Source organism: Cynocephalus volans, chromosome 4 (assembly GCF_027409185.1).
Source record: "Cynocephalus volans isolate mCynVol1 chromosome 4, mCynVol1.pri, whole genome shotgun sequence".
NCBI lineage: Eukaryota > Metazoa > Chordata > Mammalia > Dermoptera > Cynocephalidae > Cynocephalus > Cynocephalus volans.
The window spans coordinates 21511283-21530764 of NC_084463.1; the positions used below are offsets into that span (position 1 = coordinate 21511283).

The 19482-nt window shown below is 44.9% G+C and overlaps 1 protein-coding gene across 6 annotated transcripts in view; it reads right to left on the reverse strand.

Moving 5' to 3' along the window:
* The window catches only part of PKNOX2 (PBX/knotted 1 homeobox 2), a 266441-nt gene that overhangs the window by 195679 nt on the left and 51280 nt on the right, over positions 1-19482 (reverse strand). For 2 of the 6 annotated variants that reach the window (XM_063093948.1, XM_063093945.1), the window contains exon 1: positions 19350-19433. The exons of 3 other annotated variants lie outside the window; for them this stretch is intronic. The gene's annotated coding sequence lies outside the window, so the exon portion shown is untranslated. Of the gene's footprint in view, positions 1-10955; positions 11012-19349; positions 19434-19482 lie in introns of those variants that run through there. One more of the 6 variants, XM_063093946.1, reaches the window with a different exon arrangement.

Genomic DNA, 19482 nt, shown 5'->3' on the forward strand with positions numbered 1-19482 from the left:
TTAAAACTCTCAAGGGGGTTTTCATGTGGAGGTAGAACTTGAGTGGGGTCTTGGAGGACTGGACAGGTAAGACTTGCCTGGTGGAAGGGACAGAGGGCATTCCAAGGACGGGGCCAGCAGGGGAAGCATGGAAGGTCCTGGGACAACACAGAGGGTGCTCTGCTTGACAGAGGCTAGAGAAGGGAACAATGCTGATATGCAGGATGGGGCCAGAGCATGCAGGGCTTTGAGTACGAGGCCAGAGAGGTCAGGCTGGGCTGTGAGCTCTAGAACCACCAACAGTCTTTCAACAAGGAAAAGACATGATGTAGAGTCCCTACCTCCATCCCCTTTAGTATTTTCCCTTTAATTAAGACAGGAGAGTGAGACCCCTGGGTCACTGTCACCACAACCAGATGGACTTTGGACTTCCCAGCATCAGATACGTGACCTTTGAGGACATCACTGTGAACTTCACCCAGGAAGAATGGCAGCAGCTGAACCCTGAACAGAGAAATTTGTATAGGGATGTACAAATTTGAACTATAGCAACCTGGCCTCAGTGCAGAGCCCCCAGCAGCAAGAAGGCCCTCACCAGATGAGCTCCCATGACCTTCTACTGCCCAGCCTCCAAATCTGACTTCCAGTCAAGATGGCAGAATAGACGGTCCCCAGCATCACTCTCTCCCCAAAATCAACCAATTTACAACTATAAAAACATAACATCAAGTGCGTACGGAACGGGGAGACATCCAGCGAGGGAGGCAGAAGCTCCGCGGAGACCACATGCCCTGCAGGGCCGCCGTCATGCGATCCAGCAGATAGGCTTCACCGCCACCACTTGGCTCCATTCCCAGCCTGGCCCAGTGTGCATGGAGTGGGGAGACGTCCAGCAGGGGAGGTGGAGGCTCCACAGAAACCACACAGCCTGTGGGGCCGCCACCGTGCGATCCAGCAGGTAGGCTTCACTGCCGCCACCTGGCTCCATTCCCAGCCCAGCCCACTGTGCATGGAGCAGGGTGATGTCCGACAGGGGAGGAGAGAGCTCCGTGGGGACCACACCACTGCCGCGTGATCCAGCAGCCCAGCCCAGGGTGCGCGGAGTGGGGAGATGTCCAGTGGGGGAGGCAGAAGCTCCACAGAGACCACACCACCGCTGCGTGATCCAGCAGCCCAGCCCAGTGCGTACAGAGCAGAGAGACATCCAGCAGGGGAGGTGAAAGCTCCATAGAGACCACACACCCTGTGGGGGTGCTGCCGCCGCACGATACAGCAGCAGGTAGGCTTCACCACAGCCACCTGGCTCCATCCCAAGCCTGGCCCCGCATGCACAAAGCAGGGAGACATCTGGCAAGGGAAGGGGAAGCTCCACAGAGACCACATGCTCTGCAGTGCCTCCATGCATCCCAGCAGTCCAGCCCAGTGCACGGGGAACAGGGAGATGTCCAGCAGGGGAAGTGGAAGCTCTGCAGAGACCACACACCCTGTGGTACTGCCCTGTGACTCAGCAGCCCGGCCGAGTCCAAGCTGACCAGAGAGGTGGCTCCCTGGAGAGGCCCAAGACCTGAGGCAACTACACACACACAAGGCACTAGTGGCCAATGGAGCAGTCACTGAGGTAGCCATACCAAATTGGCAACCCCAGCAACATCTTAGTCAGACAATAGTGTCAAACCTGTGGACTGTGAAACCCCCTGCCACATGAATAAACATCAAAGAAAAGATACCAGAAATATGAAAAATCAAGAAAGTACACCACCAAAGGGTAATAACTCTCAAGCTCTAGATCCTACAGAACAAGAAGCCCTTGAAATGTCTGACAAGGGATTTCGAGTGATAATTCTAAAGAAACTGAATGAGATACAAGAAAACTCAGCCAGACAACATGATGGAAGGAGGAAAAGTATACAGGACCTGAAAGAAGAAATGTACAAGGAAATCAATGCCCTGAAAAGAAATGTAGCAGAGCTTGCCGAACTGAAGGATGCATTCAGCGAAATAAAAAACACAATGGAGAGTTTAACCAGCAGGCTTGTGGAACTTGAAGAGAGAACCTCTGAACTTGAAGATGGGCTGTTAGAAATAACACAGGCAGACAAAAAAAAAGAAAAAAGAATTAAAGGCATTGAAGAAAAGCTGAGAGAGTTATCAGATAACCTTAAGCGCTGAAATATCTGAGTCATGGGTATTCCAGAAGGGGAGGAGAAAGGAGATTGCATTGAAAACATATTCAACAAAATAGCGGCGGAAAACTTCCCAGGTATAGGAAAAATCACAGATCTTCAGATCCAGGAAGCTCAAAGATCCCCAAACGTATTCAACCCAAAAAGGTCTTCTCTAAGACATGTTATAGTCAAATTGGCAAAACTCGAAGACAAAGAAAGAATCTTAAAAGCTGCAAAAGAGAAGCGTCAAATCACCTATAAGGAAGCCCCAATCTGACTAACATCAGACTTTTCATCACAAACCCTAAAAGCCAGAAAGGAATGGGATGATATATTCAAAATACTAAAAGACAGAGATTGCCACCCAAGAATACTCTACCCTGCAAGGCTATCCTTCCGAAATGAAGGGCAAATAGTATATTTCTCAGACAAACAAAAACTGCGGTAGTTCACCACCACACGACCACCCTTACAAGAAATTCTCAAGGGAGTACTAGGTTTGGTTCCTGAAAAATAACTACCGCAGCCATAAAAACCCAAGAAAAATCAAAACCCACTAGTATAATTCATGAAGAGAAAACAAACAAACAAACAAAAAGGCTATCTACAACCCAAGGAACCAACAAATACAGAAAACAAACAGTAAATCAGAAAGCAAGGAACAAAAGACACCTAAGACAAACAAACAATAATCAATAAAATGCTAGGAATAAATCAACACTTTTCAATAACAACTCTTAATGTAAAAGGCTTAAATTCCCCAATCAAAAGCCACAGACTGGCTGACTGGATTTAAAAGGAGGACCCAACTATATGCTGCCTTCAAGAGACCCACCTCACCCAAAAAGACTCACACAGACTAAGAGTGAAAGAATGGAAAAGGATTTACCATGCAAACAGAAAAGTAAAACAAGCTGGAGTAGCTATTCTTATATCTGATAAAATAGACTTTAAACTAAAAACCATAAAAAGAGACGAGGGACACTACATAATGGTAAAAGGATTGATCCATCAAGAAGACATAACAATCATAAATATATATGCACCCAATGTTGGAGGAGCCAGATTTATAAAACAAACTTTATTAGACCTAAAGAAGGAAAAAGACACTAATACCATAATAGCAGGGGACCTGAAAACCCCACTGTCAATATTGGACAGATCATCTAGGCAAAGAATCAGCAGAGAAACACAAGATCTAAACAACATACTAGACCAATCGGACTTGGCAGATATCTACAAAACATTCCATCCAACAACCTCAGAATATTCATTCTTCTCATCAGCACATGGATCATTCTCTAGGATAGATCACATATTAGGTCACAAATCAAGTCTCAACAAATTCAAAAAAATTGGAATTATCCCATGTATTTTCTCAGACCACAATGGATTAAAATTGGAAATCAATAACAAACGAAATTCTGGAAACTATACAAACACATGGAAATTAAACAGCATTCTACTTAATGACATATGGGTCCAAGAAGAATCAAGCAGGAAATCAAAAAATTTATTGAAACTAATGAAAATAATGATACATCATACCAAAACCTGTGGGATACTGCAAAAGCAGTACTAAGGGGGAAATTTATCACATTAAATGCTCAATTCAGAAGAATGGAAAGATGGCAACAGAACAACCTAACACTTCACCTTAAAGATCTAGAAAAACAAGAACAATCCAAACCTAAAGTTAGCAGATGGAAAGAAATCATTAAGATCAGAGCAGAACTCAATGAAATTGAAACCCAAAAACAATACAAAAGATCAATGAATCAAAAAGTTGTTTTTTTGAAAAGATAAATAAAATTGACAAACCATTAGCATGGCTAACAAAAAAAAAAAAAAAAAAGAAGAGAGAAGATTCAAATAACAAAAATTAGAAATGAAAAAGGTGATATTACAACTGATTCATCTGAAATACAAGGAATCAATCGAGACTACTATAAACAACCATACGCCAACAAATTTGAAAATCTGGAGGAAATGGATAAATTTCTGGACACACACAAGCTCCCAAAACTGAGCCATGAAGACATGGAAAATCTGAAAAGACCAATAACAATAAAGGAGATTGAAACTGTTATCAGAAGGCTCCCAACAGGGCCGAGCCCGTGGCGCACTCGGGAGGGTGCGGCACTGGGAGTGCAGCGACGCTCCCACTGCGGGTTCAGATCCTATATAGGAATGGCCGGTGCACTCACTGGCTGAGTGCCGGTCACGAAAAAGACAAAAAAAAAAAAAGAAGGCCCAACAAAGAAAAGCCCCGGACCAGAGGGATTCCAGGAGAATTTTACCAAATATTCAAAGAGGAATTGACACCAATTCTTTACAAACTATTCCAAAAGATTGAAATGGACGCAAATCTCCCAAACTCATTCTATGAAGCAAACATCATCCTGATACCAAAACCAGGTAAAGATACAACTGAAAAAGAAAACTACAGGCCGATATCCTTGATGAATATTGATGCAAAAATCCTAAATAAAATACTAGCAAACAGAATACAGCAACATGTACGTAAAATTATTCACCAAAATCAAGTGAGATTCATCCCAGGGATGCAAGGTTGGTTCAATATACTCAAATTGATAAATGTGATACACCATATTAATAAAATCAAACACAAGGACCATATGGTCATCTCTATAGATGCTGAGAAAGCACCTGATAAAATTCAACATTCATGACGAAGACCCTCTATAAGTTAGGTATAAATGGAAAGTATCTCAACATAATTAAAGTCATATATGATAAACCCACTGCCAATATCATCCTGAATGGGGAAAAGCTGAAAGCTTTTCCTTTAAGAACAGGAACTAGACAAGGATGCCCACTCTCACCACTTCTATTCAAAATAGTGTTGGAAGTACTAGCCAGAGCAATCAGAGAAGAAAAGGAAATAAAGGGCATCTAGATTGGAAAAGATGAAGTCAAACTGTCCCTGTTTGCAGATTACATGTTCCTGTATATTGAACAGCCTAAAGCCTCTACAAAAAAACTCTTGGAGTTGATAAATGATTTCAGCAAAGTAGCAGGATACAAAATCAACACACAAAAATCAGTAGCATTTCTATTCTCCAACAGTGAACAGGCAGAAAGGGAAATCAAGAAAGCTTGCCCATTTACAATAGCCACCAAAAAAATAAAATACTTAGGAATTGAGTGAACCAAGGAGGTGAAAAATCTCTATAATGAGAACTACAAACCACTGCTGAGAGAAATTAGAGAGGATACAAGAAGATGGAAAGACATCCCATGCTCTTGGATTGGAAGAATAAACATAGTGAAAATGTCCATACTACCCAAAGTGATATACAAATTTAATGCAATCCCCATCAAAATTCCAATGACATTTTTCTCAAAAATGGAAAGAACTATCCAGACATTTATATGGAATAACAAAAGACCACGCATAGCCAATGCAATGCTGAGCAAAAAAAATAAAGCTGGAGGCATAACACTACTTGACTTTAAACTATACTACAAAGCTATAATAACCAAAACAGCATGGTAGTGGCATAAAAATAGACACACGGATCAATGAAATAGAATAGAGAATCCAGAAATCAACCCCCACACCTACAGCCATCTGATCTTGGGCAAATGCACCAAGCCTATACACTGCGGAAGAGACTGCCTCTTCAGCAAATGGTGCTGGGAGAACTGGATATCAATATGCAGGAGAATGAAACTATACCCATACCTTTCACCATACACTAAAGTCAACTCAAAATGGATTAAAGAATTAAATATACACCCTGAAACAATAAAACTTCTTAAAGAAAACATAGGAGAAACACTTCAGGAAGTAGGACTGGGCACAGACTTCATGAATATGACCCCAAAAGCACGTGCAACCAAAGGAAAAATAAACAAATGGGATTATATCAAACTAAAGAGCTTCTGCACAGCAAAAGAAACAATTAACAGAGTTAAAAGACAACCAACAGAGTGGGAGAAAATATTTGCAAAATATACATCTGACAAAGGATTAATATCTAGAATATACAAGGAACTCAAACAACTTTACAAGAAAAAAACAAGCAACTTTTTTGCCCAATTAAAATATGGGCAAAAGAGCTAAGTAGGCATTTCTCTACGGAAGATATACAAATGGCCAACAGACATATGAAAAAAAGCTCAACATCACTCAGCATTCGGGAAATGCAAATCAAAACCACAGTGAGATACCATCTCACCCCAGTTAGGATGGCTAAAATCCAAAAGACTGTGAACGATAAATGCTGGCGAGGTTGCAGAGAAAAAGGAACTCTCATACATTGTTGGTGGGACTGCAAAATGGTGCACCGTCTATGGAAAATGGTATGGAGGTTCCTCAAACAATTGCGGATAGATCTACCATATGACCCAGCTATCCCACTGCTGGGAATATACCCAGAAGAATGGAAATCATCAAGTCGAAGGTATACCTGTTCCCCAATGTTCATCGCAGCACTCTTTACAATAGCCAAGAGTTGGAACCAGCCCGAATGTCCATCATCAGATGAGTGGATACGGAAAATGTGGTATATCTACACAATGGAATACTACTCAGCTATGAAAAAGAATGAAATACTCCCATTTGCAATGACATGGATGGACCTAGAGAGAATTAAGTGAAACAAGTCAGGCACAGAAAGAGAAATATCACATGTTCTCACTTATTGGTGGGAGCTAAAAATAAATACATAAATTCATACACACACACACACACAAAAAAAAAAAAAAAATGGGGAGGGGGAAGAAGACATAGCAATTGCTATTCCTTGACGTTGATATGACAAGCAAACATAAAAGCATTGTTGGGAGGGAGGGAGGTTTCAGTAATGGGCCACAATAATCAACCGCATTGTATATCGACAAAATAAAATAAAATATTTAAAAAAAAAAAAAGACAGGAGAGGCTTCTTAGAAGAAGGTGGATTTTCAGGCAGAAGATTCAGGCATGGAGGGTAGAAAGAGGTGCTCACAAAAATAAATCGTCCCTCTTGTTCACAGTGATGTCCTCCAGGCAAAGGCGCTCCCTTGTGGGGCTGCCTACAACCACCTGTATGATCAAGGTTTGTAGCTCATGGAGGTACTTTGGGGACAAGACCAGGCTGCTGGACCGCAAGCCATCGAGGACAAGGACCACGTCTTCCGCATCTTTATATCCCCAGAATCTAGCAGAGTGTGTCGGGTTCTTAGTAAATATCTGTTGAAATGTTGAATGGTGGACCCTGTTCATTCCAACCAGAATCCACAGTCAGTACCTCAGAACCAGCCGTTGGATGGTTCTATGCTACTGACACATTACTGCTGAGAGCTACACGAACTCAGTGCATGAAGTGTCTAAATTAAACTACATGAAGTGTACGCTCTGTTCCTGCCCTCTGGGACTGTCTACCTGAGACACCAGCGACTTGGAAGAAGATATGGCAGACTTGCCTTTGCACATGATGCAAAGCTGGGAGGGGTAGCTGCTGTGATGGACAAACAGATTCAAGGTTGTTATAAAGCTTTTAACAAGCAGAAAGGATGGGCCCAAACTAAAAAGTCCATTTTTTTTTTTTTTTACCAGTTTTTATTTCTTTTCCAGTAACATCATGAAACCAAAAATGAAATAACTTTGAAAATAAAAAGAAAAAATTGTCCACAGTCCCATTACTCTAAACCATCAAATTATACCCTATCTCCACATGTAACCCCCCCGCTTTTTTACAGAATTGAAGAAAAAGACTTGACAAGAATATATACACCAAACTCTGCTCTTATATTAAAAAATCAATTGCAAAAACACAGAATGGGGTGACCTGGTTTGAGAAAAATAATAAAGACCTATTTTATTCGAGTTAAATACAAGTTTGATATGAGCCCAGCATACAGTATTGCTGCCAAACTCACTAAATGTGATCTTAACTGCATTAATAGCTATACGATGTCCAATCAAGAGGTGAATGATCTCCTTTACTCTGAACTTATCCGTCCATATTAGTTCTATATGCAGTTCTGGCATCATATTTTAATAACTCTGACAGCAGTGAGTAGAAGAGAGAGGTGAGAGAAAATGTCTAGTGGTTAAATTGTGAGTTGAGATAAAAGTCTTGTGATTAGAAGTCTAGGCTCTGGAATCACACTGCAGAGGTTTCGATCCCAGCTTGACCATGGGCAAGTCTCTTAACTTTCTCTGTACCTCAGGTTTTCATCTGTCAAATAGGGCTAATAAAAGTTCTACCTCTGAGAGTGGCTCTGAGGATTGAATGACTTAATATACTGTAAGTGGCTTAGAACAGTGCGTCACAGAAAACAAGACCTCACTGAATATTAGCTATCATTGTTGTTGCTGTTTTCATTATTATCAGCAGGCTGTGAGGTAGAAGACATGGTAGAAGAAACTAGAAATGTATCTGCATTTGTTCCTCTCTAAAATGACCCTTTGGTCCTAGTTTTAGTGACAAAAGCAATACGATCTTTCTCCCACATGGTATCCCTCCAAATATTTGAAGAAACTATGTGAGAGAGGGACTGTGTTGCTCTGGAGGGTAGGCTTAGGACAAATTGCAGATGTTAGAGGAAGCTGGTCTTCAGTTCAATATAAGAAAGAATCCTCTAGAAGTGAGAACCATCCAAAAATAAGCTAGGCTACTTGGAAGTTTGTGAACCCCAACATTGGAAGGAGAATCCTGCACTGGGTGAGAAGCTGCTCCAAAGCATGGTTTCCCAGATTTGGGTTTCAGCCATCAGCAAAATGTTTAAAACCATTAGAAGACTGATAGGGTTGACAAATTTATATTTTGGTAAAACATTAATAGCATCTTCTTTCACCATCACTTCATAAAGTAATTCAACTGCCCGAAATAAGGAGGGCAAAAGTCTCACATAAAAGGTCATCCTTTGAATTGAATAAATAAAGCATTACGATAAGCATTCTCTCTCACTCATGCATTAACACATGTACACGTGTGTGCACATGCAACCTCTCCACACTGTTCTTTTTCACCAATCACCACACACCAGTGGAAAAGTCTTCCTGGACTGGCACTGGCCCCTGGATGCATGCCAGTGAACCATCTGTGTGCATGATATTTTAGGGCCTTCCAAAGCCATCAGTCTGTGGTCCTGGCAAAGGCCTTCAGCCATGCAATAATACAACCAGAATTTGAACTCAGGCTTGTCTTATTCACCATGAAAATAAAATATAATCTGAAATGCGATTGACCATTCACACTTATAGACGTGAGGGGATTTGTGAAATGGCAAACAAGGAGGGATTTCAATGGTTATGTTTGGCAAAGAGGTGGGAAGAAGGATAGAAGAAAGCTTCCCATAGGAGATAGCACAGTAGAACTTGACTCTGCATCCTCAAGGACAGCCGTGGGAGCATCCATGAGGCACACCCATATAAGTATGCAGGAGGGAGGGAGGTGAGCTCGGTACGTGTAGCAAAGCCATGGTCCTAACACAGACAGCACTGAACCGGGGGGTCAGCTAGACATGTGCTCATACCCTGATTCTGCCATTAATTTGCTATTTAGTTTTGGACAAGGACCTTTAACCACTTTATTTTATTTTATTTTTATTTATTTATTTTTTTAAATTTTATTTTGTCGATATACATTTTGGCTGATTATTGCTCCCCATCACCAAAACCTCCCTCCCTTCTCCCTCCCCCCCAACAATGTCCTTTCTGTTTGCTTGTCGTATCAACTTCAAGTAATTGTGGTTGTTATATCTTCTTCCCCCCCTCTTTAACCACTTTATGCCTCAGTTTCCCCATCTGCAAAATGATAGGATAGGTGATCCTCAAAACAAAATTCCATTTGCCATCTACACATCTCTGAGGTTGCCCAGACTAACCCCCAAGGAGGGTGCTAAGTCTCTTGCTAAGGTAGCTAAATATATCTTTGTGGTTAAGAGTAAAGATGCTGGAGTCAAACGGTGCTGGGTTCAAGCCACGGTGCATCTCTTACCTAACCTAACCTCTATGGACCTCAATTTCCTCATCGTCAAAAGGGGGGTACTATAGCACCTTACATGAAATGATGCATGTACAACATTTTATGCAATGCTTGGAACATATTAATAATTTGATAAATGAGGGCTAGTGTTGTTGTTATTCAGGCAGCAACTGAATGGGAAAATGGGAGGCAAATCAAGAAGACTGAGGACTTCTGGATTCATCCCTCTGCCCAGGACAACTTTTCCTGTTCTTGCCCAAGCAGCCCCTTGGGATGAGGACCTAACAGGGACAACCCCTTCCTGTGTATCAGGAGTCTCCCTGGAGGCTCCTCTTCTCTGAAAAGCCCTCCGAAGGCATATGAGCAAACCTTCCAAAAGAGAAGCAAAATGTGAATGGAAAAGTTTGATTGAGATAGGCCACCCTAGGAGGAAACACCTGCAGACCCGTCCCTCCAGACAGCCTGTCCTGCGTCCTCCCTTATCACCCTGGGTCCCAGCTCTGCTCCCCCGTCACCTGCTTCCCTGTCACCTGGTGACACTTTGCAGTTGCTTACACTTGTCCAATGAGATTGGCAGTCAGGCACTGTAGCCCCCGACCAGCAGGCTCTGAATGACACAATAACTGGGTAATTGAGTAAAGGTATAATCTCCTTGCACTGAGTACTCAGCTTTGAGACTCTTACCCACCCGGCACCGAGGACGCTACATGGCCTTCCTGTAAGCCTGATCATCACGGATGCAAATCCCATGCCTGTCCCCTGAGCCATAGGCAGTGTTGGGTGCCCAGGTGCAGAGGACCCGGAAAAGGTCCCCCAGTGATGTTCCCCAGGCCTTGCCCAGGCTAAGCCTCAAATCTTGGGCCTGTACCTGTAAGTCCAGGTATGCTGAATAAGAAGTCCTGTAAGGAACGTTGCCACTGGTGGGTTGATCCTACTGATTCCTAGATGAGAGAAGGAATTGGAGACGCTTATAACTTCTCTACATTGGGTAGAAGCATGCAATTTACCATCCGAGCCCGGGAAAGAAAGACTTTCATACACTGAGTGTTGTGAGTTCACCACTCTGCAGAGGCAAATCCTCGGGGGACACTCGGGGATATCATTTGAGGTCCAAATACACCAAGACAAGAGACTTACTAATTGTCCATCAGGAATATCACTCCCTTCTACACATCCCATAGTCACTGATCAGCTTGGGCTCTCTTTTCCTCTCCAAACTAGTACAAGGGCCCCTGATTGGTCTCCTGACCCCACCCTATTTGTGCACATCCATCCTCCCACCGCCCCCTGCCTCCCACCCCAAGATCTTTTGGAAACACAAATGTGGTCATGCCCACCCTCCTTAAAACCCCTCCATGACTCCTCTCTGCCTGGCATAGGTTGCCACTGGCAGCACTTAGGTTGACTCTTGCCTATCTGGTGTTTTTATAAATTCTGCCAATATTTAAACATGGGGAAATTTCACATTTAACAAGTCAGACTTCTACTTTTTCTCCAAAAATTGGATGACCTAACCATGCCAATCCTGCATTTCCACGTGGCAATCATTAGACGGCATTGGATACCAGCTGCCCCCTTTTGATGGGGCACATGTCCTCCTGTTTGCCCCCTAGAAAGAAAGCAGGTGTCACCCTGGAAGTTTCTCCTGTTGCAGGCCAGACACCTAGAGGCTGACTTAGCTACCTGCTGAAAACTTTCGGGTTCAAAGTGACAGCGTGGGGGAGGGTGGGGGTGGCACATCATTTTCTCAGCTGTGCTGGACCCCACTGGAGGCTGAGGGGGGAAGGCAAGCAAACGCCAGCACTGCTCCCACCTGGACACACCAAGTGTCCTTCCCTCTCACCTGGGCAACTTCTCCACCCATAGTCAGGGGAGAGCAGGGAAAGGTCTTACCGCAGTTATCCAGGAATGCTAATGTCTACAAGGCAGGTGCTGAAGAGGCCCACCCCCCTTTATTCCAGAGGCTCCACCCCTGGGTCTAGCCTCTCCCTACCCCCAACTCTGTGGCGACAGCACCCCTCCCTTTATTTCCATCCCACTCTTCCCATCAAAGCCCTAACAGCACATATTTTGTTAATTGTACAAACCTAATGGGGGAATGCATTGGCAAAAAAGGGTAATGGCCATCAGACCAGCAATAAAACAAAATTAATGGCCCATAGGAAGAAATCATGTCCACTTAATCCCGGCTCTGAAACTCTAATAGAATAATGGAATACCAACTGAGGGTTTTTTCTCTCTATGCAGATTGCTTACACCATGTTAATCACTTGCAAAGCAGGCCACATACCACTCCGGCTCACATGACCCTCCAGGGAAAGTAGCAGACCAGAAACACTCCGGTGCAAGGCTCATTACTGACACGCACCACTGCAGCAACACCTTCCCTCCTGCCCCGGGTGACTCCAGACGGCCAGTGTGGGGCATCGTTGAGAGCCACCAGGTGTGGTGGGCCGGAAAGTGAGACACAGATACCTAATAATGGCACATGTTTACTGGGTGATTACTAGGTGCCAGTCAACCCTTTCTACGTAGGTATTACTGCAGCCCATTTTCATCCTCTATAGCGGCATGGTGCAGTAAGAGAGCCGCTAGCCACGTGTGGCTTTTTAAATTCAAATTCATTCTAATTAATTAAAATGCAACAAAATGTGAAATTCACTCCCCAGTCTCACTAGCCACAGTTCAAGCGCTCAACAGCCACAGGTGGCTAGTGGCTGTCGTACTGGACAGAGAGACTACGTTTCTGTCATCACAGAAAGTAGTACTAGACAGGGCTGCTCTAGAAGGTTGGGGCCAACTCATCTTGCTCTTTTAACAGATTCAGAAATAAGTTGTGGAGAGAGGTGAAGTAAGCTGGCTGAGGTCATGCTGCTGATACATAGCTGAGCTGGGTTCTAACCCGGGTCTAACCCAGTCTGGCCCGAGGAAATCCCTCCAACCCCACACACACTTCCTGATAGAACCAGCAGTGGAGGTGGCAGAGAGGCCTCCTGAGCCTTGTGAGGGAAGCGAGCTATTGGAAAGTCTCTTCTGTCCTCTGTGGTCCCACCGGGGCTCTCTGAGAAAGTCACCTTGGCAGCATGGGCCATAGACCCAGTGAGGTCAGTACTTGTTCAAAAAGACATTAATTTAAGAGTAAAATAAAAACAGACTTGAGAGACAGCAGAAAATAATTGAGATACCTTAAAAACAAGCCTCCACTTTTGGGCATGTGCTATATACCCACAGGAGTTGACAGCAAGGACTGAAACTGATACGTGTACGCCCCTGTGCATGGCAGCATTATTCACAATAGCTAAAAGGTGGAAGCAACTCAAGTGATCATCATAGACGAGTGCATCAACTCATTGCAGCGTATACGTACAGTGGAATTACTGCTCAGCCTGAAAAAGGAAGGAAACTCTGACACATGCCACAATATCAATGAACCTGGAAGATATTATGCTAAGTGTAATAAGCCAGTCATCAAAGGACAAACACTAATGATTCCACTTATATGAGGTAGTTATAGTGTTAAATTCATAGAGACAGAAAGTAGAATGGTGGTTGCCAGAAGCTGGTGTGGGAGGTAGGGGAATGGAGAGTTGTCGTGTAATGGGTACAGCTCCAGTTCTGCAAGAGGAGAGTTGTGTGCATGGACGGTGGTGACGGCTGTACAACAACGTGAATGTTCTTAATGCCACTGAACGTCTTAAAAATGGTTAAGATGATCAATTTTGTTAGGTGTATTATACCACAATTAAAAGATATATATATCCCACTACTAACTTCTCCCAACTTTTATCAGGAAAACAAAAGAGCCTGGGATCTTAAAGAGCAGGAAAAAGAGCAGCTCATCAGCCCAAAGAGAGAATAAGGGAACCAAGGATTGACAGAGACAGCAGGAAGCCCAAAGCGTCTACAGTCTCACTGGGGGGAGCCCAGAGCAGAGCTGGCCAGGAAGAGAGAGACTAAGCTCCTGGTCCCATCGCGTCCCGAGGACCAGCCAACCAGGCCAGCCTGACATTGAGGAGGGTGACTATCCTATGGGGCATCTGAGCCCAGGAGACTCCAGAGGGCGGATGCTGGAAAAATGAGAAATGATTTAGGATTAAAAAAATCAAAAGGAGAAAACAACCTGGTCCCGGCAGAGAATGCAGACCAACTCTCTAGTCTGAAATGAAAGACAGTCTGGGTGTTTATCCACAGCAATAAAACGATGAGCAGGAAATCTAAAAGGAGAAGGGAATGGGAGGCTGAGAAAAAGATTAGAGGATCTGGGCTCCTAATCTGATGTGGCAGTGAGCACTAGTGTGCTAGAAAGCATTTAGACAGGACCTAGCACATGGCCCTGGTCTTCCCAACCTGTGACCCTGAGCACGTACCCCTCACTCTCTGCACCTCGATGTCTTCATCTATTGAACCGAGTTGCTGGAACAGAAGATGAGGAACCTGAGGTTTTAGGGGTCCACAAACCCTTGAAATTTTATCCAGAATGGTATCTTTGTGTATATTTTTCTGGGGAAAGGTTTATAAATTTTACCAAGATCTCAAGGCTGTCCACATTCCCAGTGAGGTCAAGAATCAGTGGAGAAGATATTCACTACATTCACATGCAGCCAGAAAATCCTAAGATTCCAAGAAATCTTGGACTAGATGCCAGTAAATCTTGGGGCCTCAAATAAATCCAGATGTTTATTCCTGTCTTGCCTGCAACACAGAGATATTGTAAAAATGAAATGAAATAATTATATACTTTGAAAAGTTAAAATTATGTCTCTCATGCAAGTAAATATTGCTGTTGTTGTTCCACAGGAAGCAAGGGAAATTCTGTACCAGGCATGAAACAGGAGGAAAGAGCTGGCTCCTGCTTTCCTGAACAAAGGCATCAGGACAAAGGGACGTGGATGTACTCCAGGTTGACCCTTTGGCTTTCCTCATTTGGTTGGAAATGAAGAGGCCCTTAATTCCCCTTGTGGAGAAGGCTCTAGCTCAGAAAGAAAAGTAAATACAGCCTACCCAGGAGGTATAGCCCGGGGCACAACAAATGCATCTCTTTGTGCTAACAAGGCCTCATTTTGCATCTGGCTTTACTTTGGAGGAAATTTTCAACTGTGTGACTGAGAAAAATGACAGTGAAGATGCATCAGGGAAAACAGCCCAGGCAGAGGACAGTATTTGGCCCAGACTGGAAATCTGCATAACGCCTAAGGACCAGGGCAAAGGGTGCTTCGCCACAGCGGGCAGCCCCTGTCCAGGAGCCGGCCAGCCCGGAGGCAGCGGGGGAGTTGGAGGGTGGGCCCACTTGGTGCAGGAGCCAGCATTAGACTGGCCGTGGTTGAACTTGGATGGTGTCTTAGAGATCACCCATTCCGACCTCCTCATTTCACGTTTGAGAAAACAGTCAGAGAGGAGTGAAAATGTCAGGGAAGTCAGGGATTGGAAGCCAGGCCAGTAATTTTCTTCATTCATTTATAAAATGATTTCCAAGCATCAGACCCTTTACTAGGTTGGGGATCAGTCATGAACAATGAGTCCAGCTCCCTGCCTCAAGAAGCCCAGTCTAATGGGGGAGACAGACAACCAGTTGACTGAGGGTTTACGTATAATCCAGCAGCTATGCAAGGACTACAGAGGAGGTTCTCCCCTCCAAGTATTTTCAGAACTTCCATTAACAACTACCTTTTGGGGCAAGCATATCCAGAGGCGGGGAAGAGTGGTGTTAGACACTTTTGCTCAGACCAGTGCTGGAGGGAGTGGAAAGAATTTTGCCATCGAGTCCAGGCCAAGCCAAACCAACAGTCACCCGTACCTCAGAGATGGGTGCCCGCATGGCAGCCATCAGAAGGGGCCTCAGAACGCCCAGCACCCACTCTAGCAGGCCAGCCCCAGGCCTCTCCAAATAGCACCATGGCACTTCCCACCCATCGTGTCCTGAGTGCTCTTCTGGGGCTGGTCCTGAATATTATTTTATAAATAACATAACAGGGCTGCAGCTTGTTGAGCTGAGGTTAGGCAGATGTGCACAGCGCTGGCTGATTCTGAGGGAATTTGGCTGTGCTGACTGGCTCTGGGGTGCAGATTCTCTCCGGAGGAAAGCAGTGGAGAAAGCAGCCATGTGGCTTGTGTCCCCACCTGGATCCCCGGATCACAGCGGGATGCTGGAAGAGCATTTGTTTCCAATTGTTCTTAGCCACTAATTTGGCTCCAGGGTATAACACCAATCTGAGAACAAACGGAGTGGGAAAACTGTGCCTTTCCTAAGGAGGCCCCATTTCATCACAAACGGGGGAGGGGCAGGAGGTTTCCTGAGTTCACAGTGTAGGCCTGTGGCCTCCAGGCCTGAAGAGCCAGCTTCTGTCGCCAGCCCAGAGTCCCTGGGCTGCAGAACCACCTGCCCTTCCTCACCTGCTCATCGTTCCTCTGAGGTGCCTCCAGCAGAGGACTGATTACTCTGATGGCAGGGAGAGGAAATGGGATCCCTCGCTAGCAGTAACTACCCAGAACAATCTCTCTCCTGAGCAGCTGACTGCATCCACCTGGCACCTGCCAGCTAAAGAGCTCGCAGGTGGCATGGGCTGGCACAGGAGATTCTCCCAGGCCCTCTTGAGGCAGGACCTGCTTGGAGGGCCCTCTGTCGGGCTCAGTACAGTCGGCCTGAGATGCCCATCAGGAGAAGACACAAAGCAGCTCTGTTTCCGGCAGACTGGAGAGCTGGGAAGAGCTGGTGAGCAAGGCGGCCACAGCAGCTGCTTTCTCCAGACTGATGTGCAAAATTTCCAGTGAACAAGAGGTCCTTCTCATAGTTAAATTGCCTTCCTGTGGCTTAAGATAACCAAATTGGAGAACTTTCAGTGTGACCCTCTTGAAAGCAAACTAATAGATAAAATGCCTTTACCAACCCTGACAGTCTTTACTCCCAGCAGAAATGTCATTGTTTCTGTGACAAAAACGCCTTCCTCATCAGCATGTGATTTAGCTATTCAATCATGTCATAAATCCAACATAGTGTAAAAATACTGGAAAGAGAACAACTTTAAAAAGTCTCTGAGCAATCAACATACATGTCACAAAATCTTTGCACTAAAGTTTATGAACCTTATTCATAAGGAAAACTCTCATGCCCTTACTTATAGCTTTCCTGCTCCACTTTTACACACATTTCTAACAGACTAAGTTATCTGATAACTTGGGCCTCAGATGATTAGAAGTGATGAAAGAGGAGGGGGCTTGACTTTCCCTAGAAGGCAAACTGGGGGCGTGGAGGGTTGACTAAGGAGAGAGAGAAGGGGCAACCCTGTGAGTCATTAACTAAGCCTCAACCATGTTCTGGTTAACTTCCTTGGGAAGACAGGGGACAGGTCCACTTGCAAGGTTTAAGACATCCTTGGGGTGCTTCAAGAAGCAAACCTTTAGCTGTCTAGGAAACCCCAAGTGAGTCTCTTTCTCCATAGTTCCAGGCTGCTGTGTTCTTCCTGCAGGTGGTCTTGTGTGTTCAGAAGCTGCTTGTATTCCTTCCTAGTCAGCTCATTCATTCACTCAACAGGGATTGACTCCTGTGGGTGATGGGTCACCCCAACAATGTGGAAGCAAGATTAAGGCAGGGTGTTTCACAATGCATTGCACACGCACACCAGGAGCACCCATTACACAGTAGGTGCTTGACAGATGCGTGTTGTGCAGATGTTAAGAAAGGCACCTGGAAAGAAGAGGAGCAAGCAGTCAAGATTGTCCTTTGACCCAGTCCCTAGGCACTTAGGTGAGAGCTTTTGTGAGGAGGAGCTGTAATAATTCAGAATTCAACTAAAAATGTCACATTACCAAAAACTTCAAACTGCTCCACCAAGCAAAACTAAAATGAAAAAATGTGGAGAAGGTCTTCCGGTGCATCTTAGAGAAAGGTTGAAAGAAAGGCATCCATATAAGCCCCATAAAAAATCCCAGCTAGGAGAGATGAGAAGGTGTGGGCTGAGGATGAGGAAGACACCTGCAAGTGTAACCCTGGGGCAGGTGGTCGCTCCACTGTGGGCTCAGCTTTCTCGTCTAGACGATGAACAGAGTCTGAAATCTTATGGCTCCCAAGTCACTGGAGTCGCAATGTTGGTCAAGGGCTGACTCTCCCTGCCTCCTGATTTCTTTTATTTTCATTGCAGCTTTGAAAGGCAGGATTTTGATCAACAATTGTTTACCAGGTGCCAGCAAATTACCCCAAAAGCACGTGTTTGTTTTTTTCATAATCATTTTAGGTCTCTGCTCCAGGTACCCAACCTAGGGAGACAGAAAGAGGACTCTTTGTCCCCTCTCCAGGCCTTTGGACGGTGGGTGGACTGTGGGACAGAGCACTTCCCTCATCTGGGGGACAGGAAGTTTTTATGAGGCTCATACAGGATGGTGGGGGAGGGGGTGGGATTCTGGCAATCTGTCCTGAAGAATGCAGGTTAATAATTTATATATGCATTTTTAAGGAAACCTTCTGAAACAAATTGCATACAAATTGTGTGACAGTCAAAGGAAATGTGCCAACGTTGCTCAGTGAAGTGTAATAAATATATGCAGCCCATAATAATAAGTTACTTAAACTCAGGGCACTAAATGATTTATTAATTGTCTTCTAATCCTTTCCAGCGACAACTAGAATAAAGAGTGTGGTCATATTTCACACACCAGCTCATCACGCCTCCAACACCCAGCAGCGCAGCTGCCTTTAACTATTCAGTCCAGTTTTCATCCTTGCCCACAACTCTGTAGATAGGTCTGGAGTAGGGCAGGGAGCTGCTATTGAGAGCTGCTACTGTTCTCACCAAAGGGGGTTGAGATGCCCCAAACACACATCCCACCCCACTGAACCTGTCACATGAAAGCCACATACCACATGCTCATTTTGCCTAGCATTCCCTTCCCCTGACTTCCCCTTTTCATCCACCTCTTCCACGGCCATCAGTGCCAAGGTGCACCCGGGGGACATTAATCCTGGGAGAACACAGGCCACCATCTCCCACGATGCCCCGGTACCAGGCTCATAGCCCGAGTCCTCTCCAGCAGAAGATGCTGAGCCAAAGAAAATTAGAATGGAGATGTGAAGCAGAGCACAGTATCCTGCCTTCTGTCTAGGACACGCTGGCCCCACAGGGAATGTGGGATTTCTGTTGTCGTGTCCACTGGTTTGGTCTCCTCCCTGCCCCTAGTGCTGCAGACACTGGCCTTTGCTCCTTGGGAGGCCCCAAGTTCAGGCACCTGCCAGAGCCACCTGCAGACCCAACACCTATCTTGTGCCTCATACCTGAGGGGCTGTGCTGGCAGGGGGGATGCCACCAGCAAACCAGGAGCCTGTATCCTTCAGTGGGTCGGAGAACATCCCCTCTGCAGCCAGAAATACTGCCTCTGTGGATGGATGGAGAAATAGGACAAGGTCA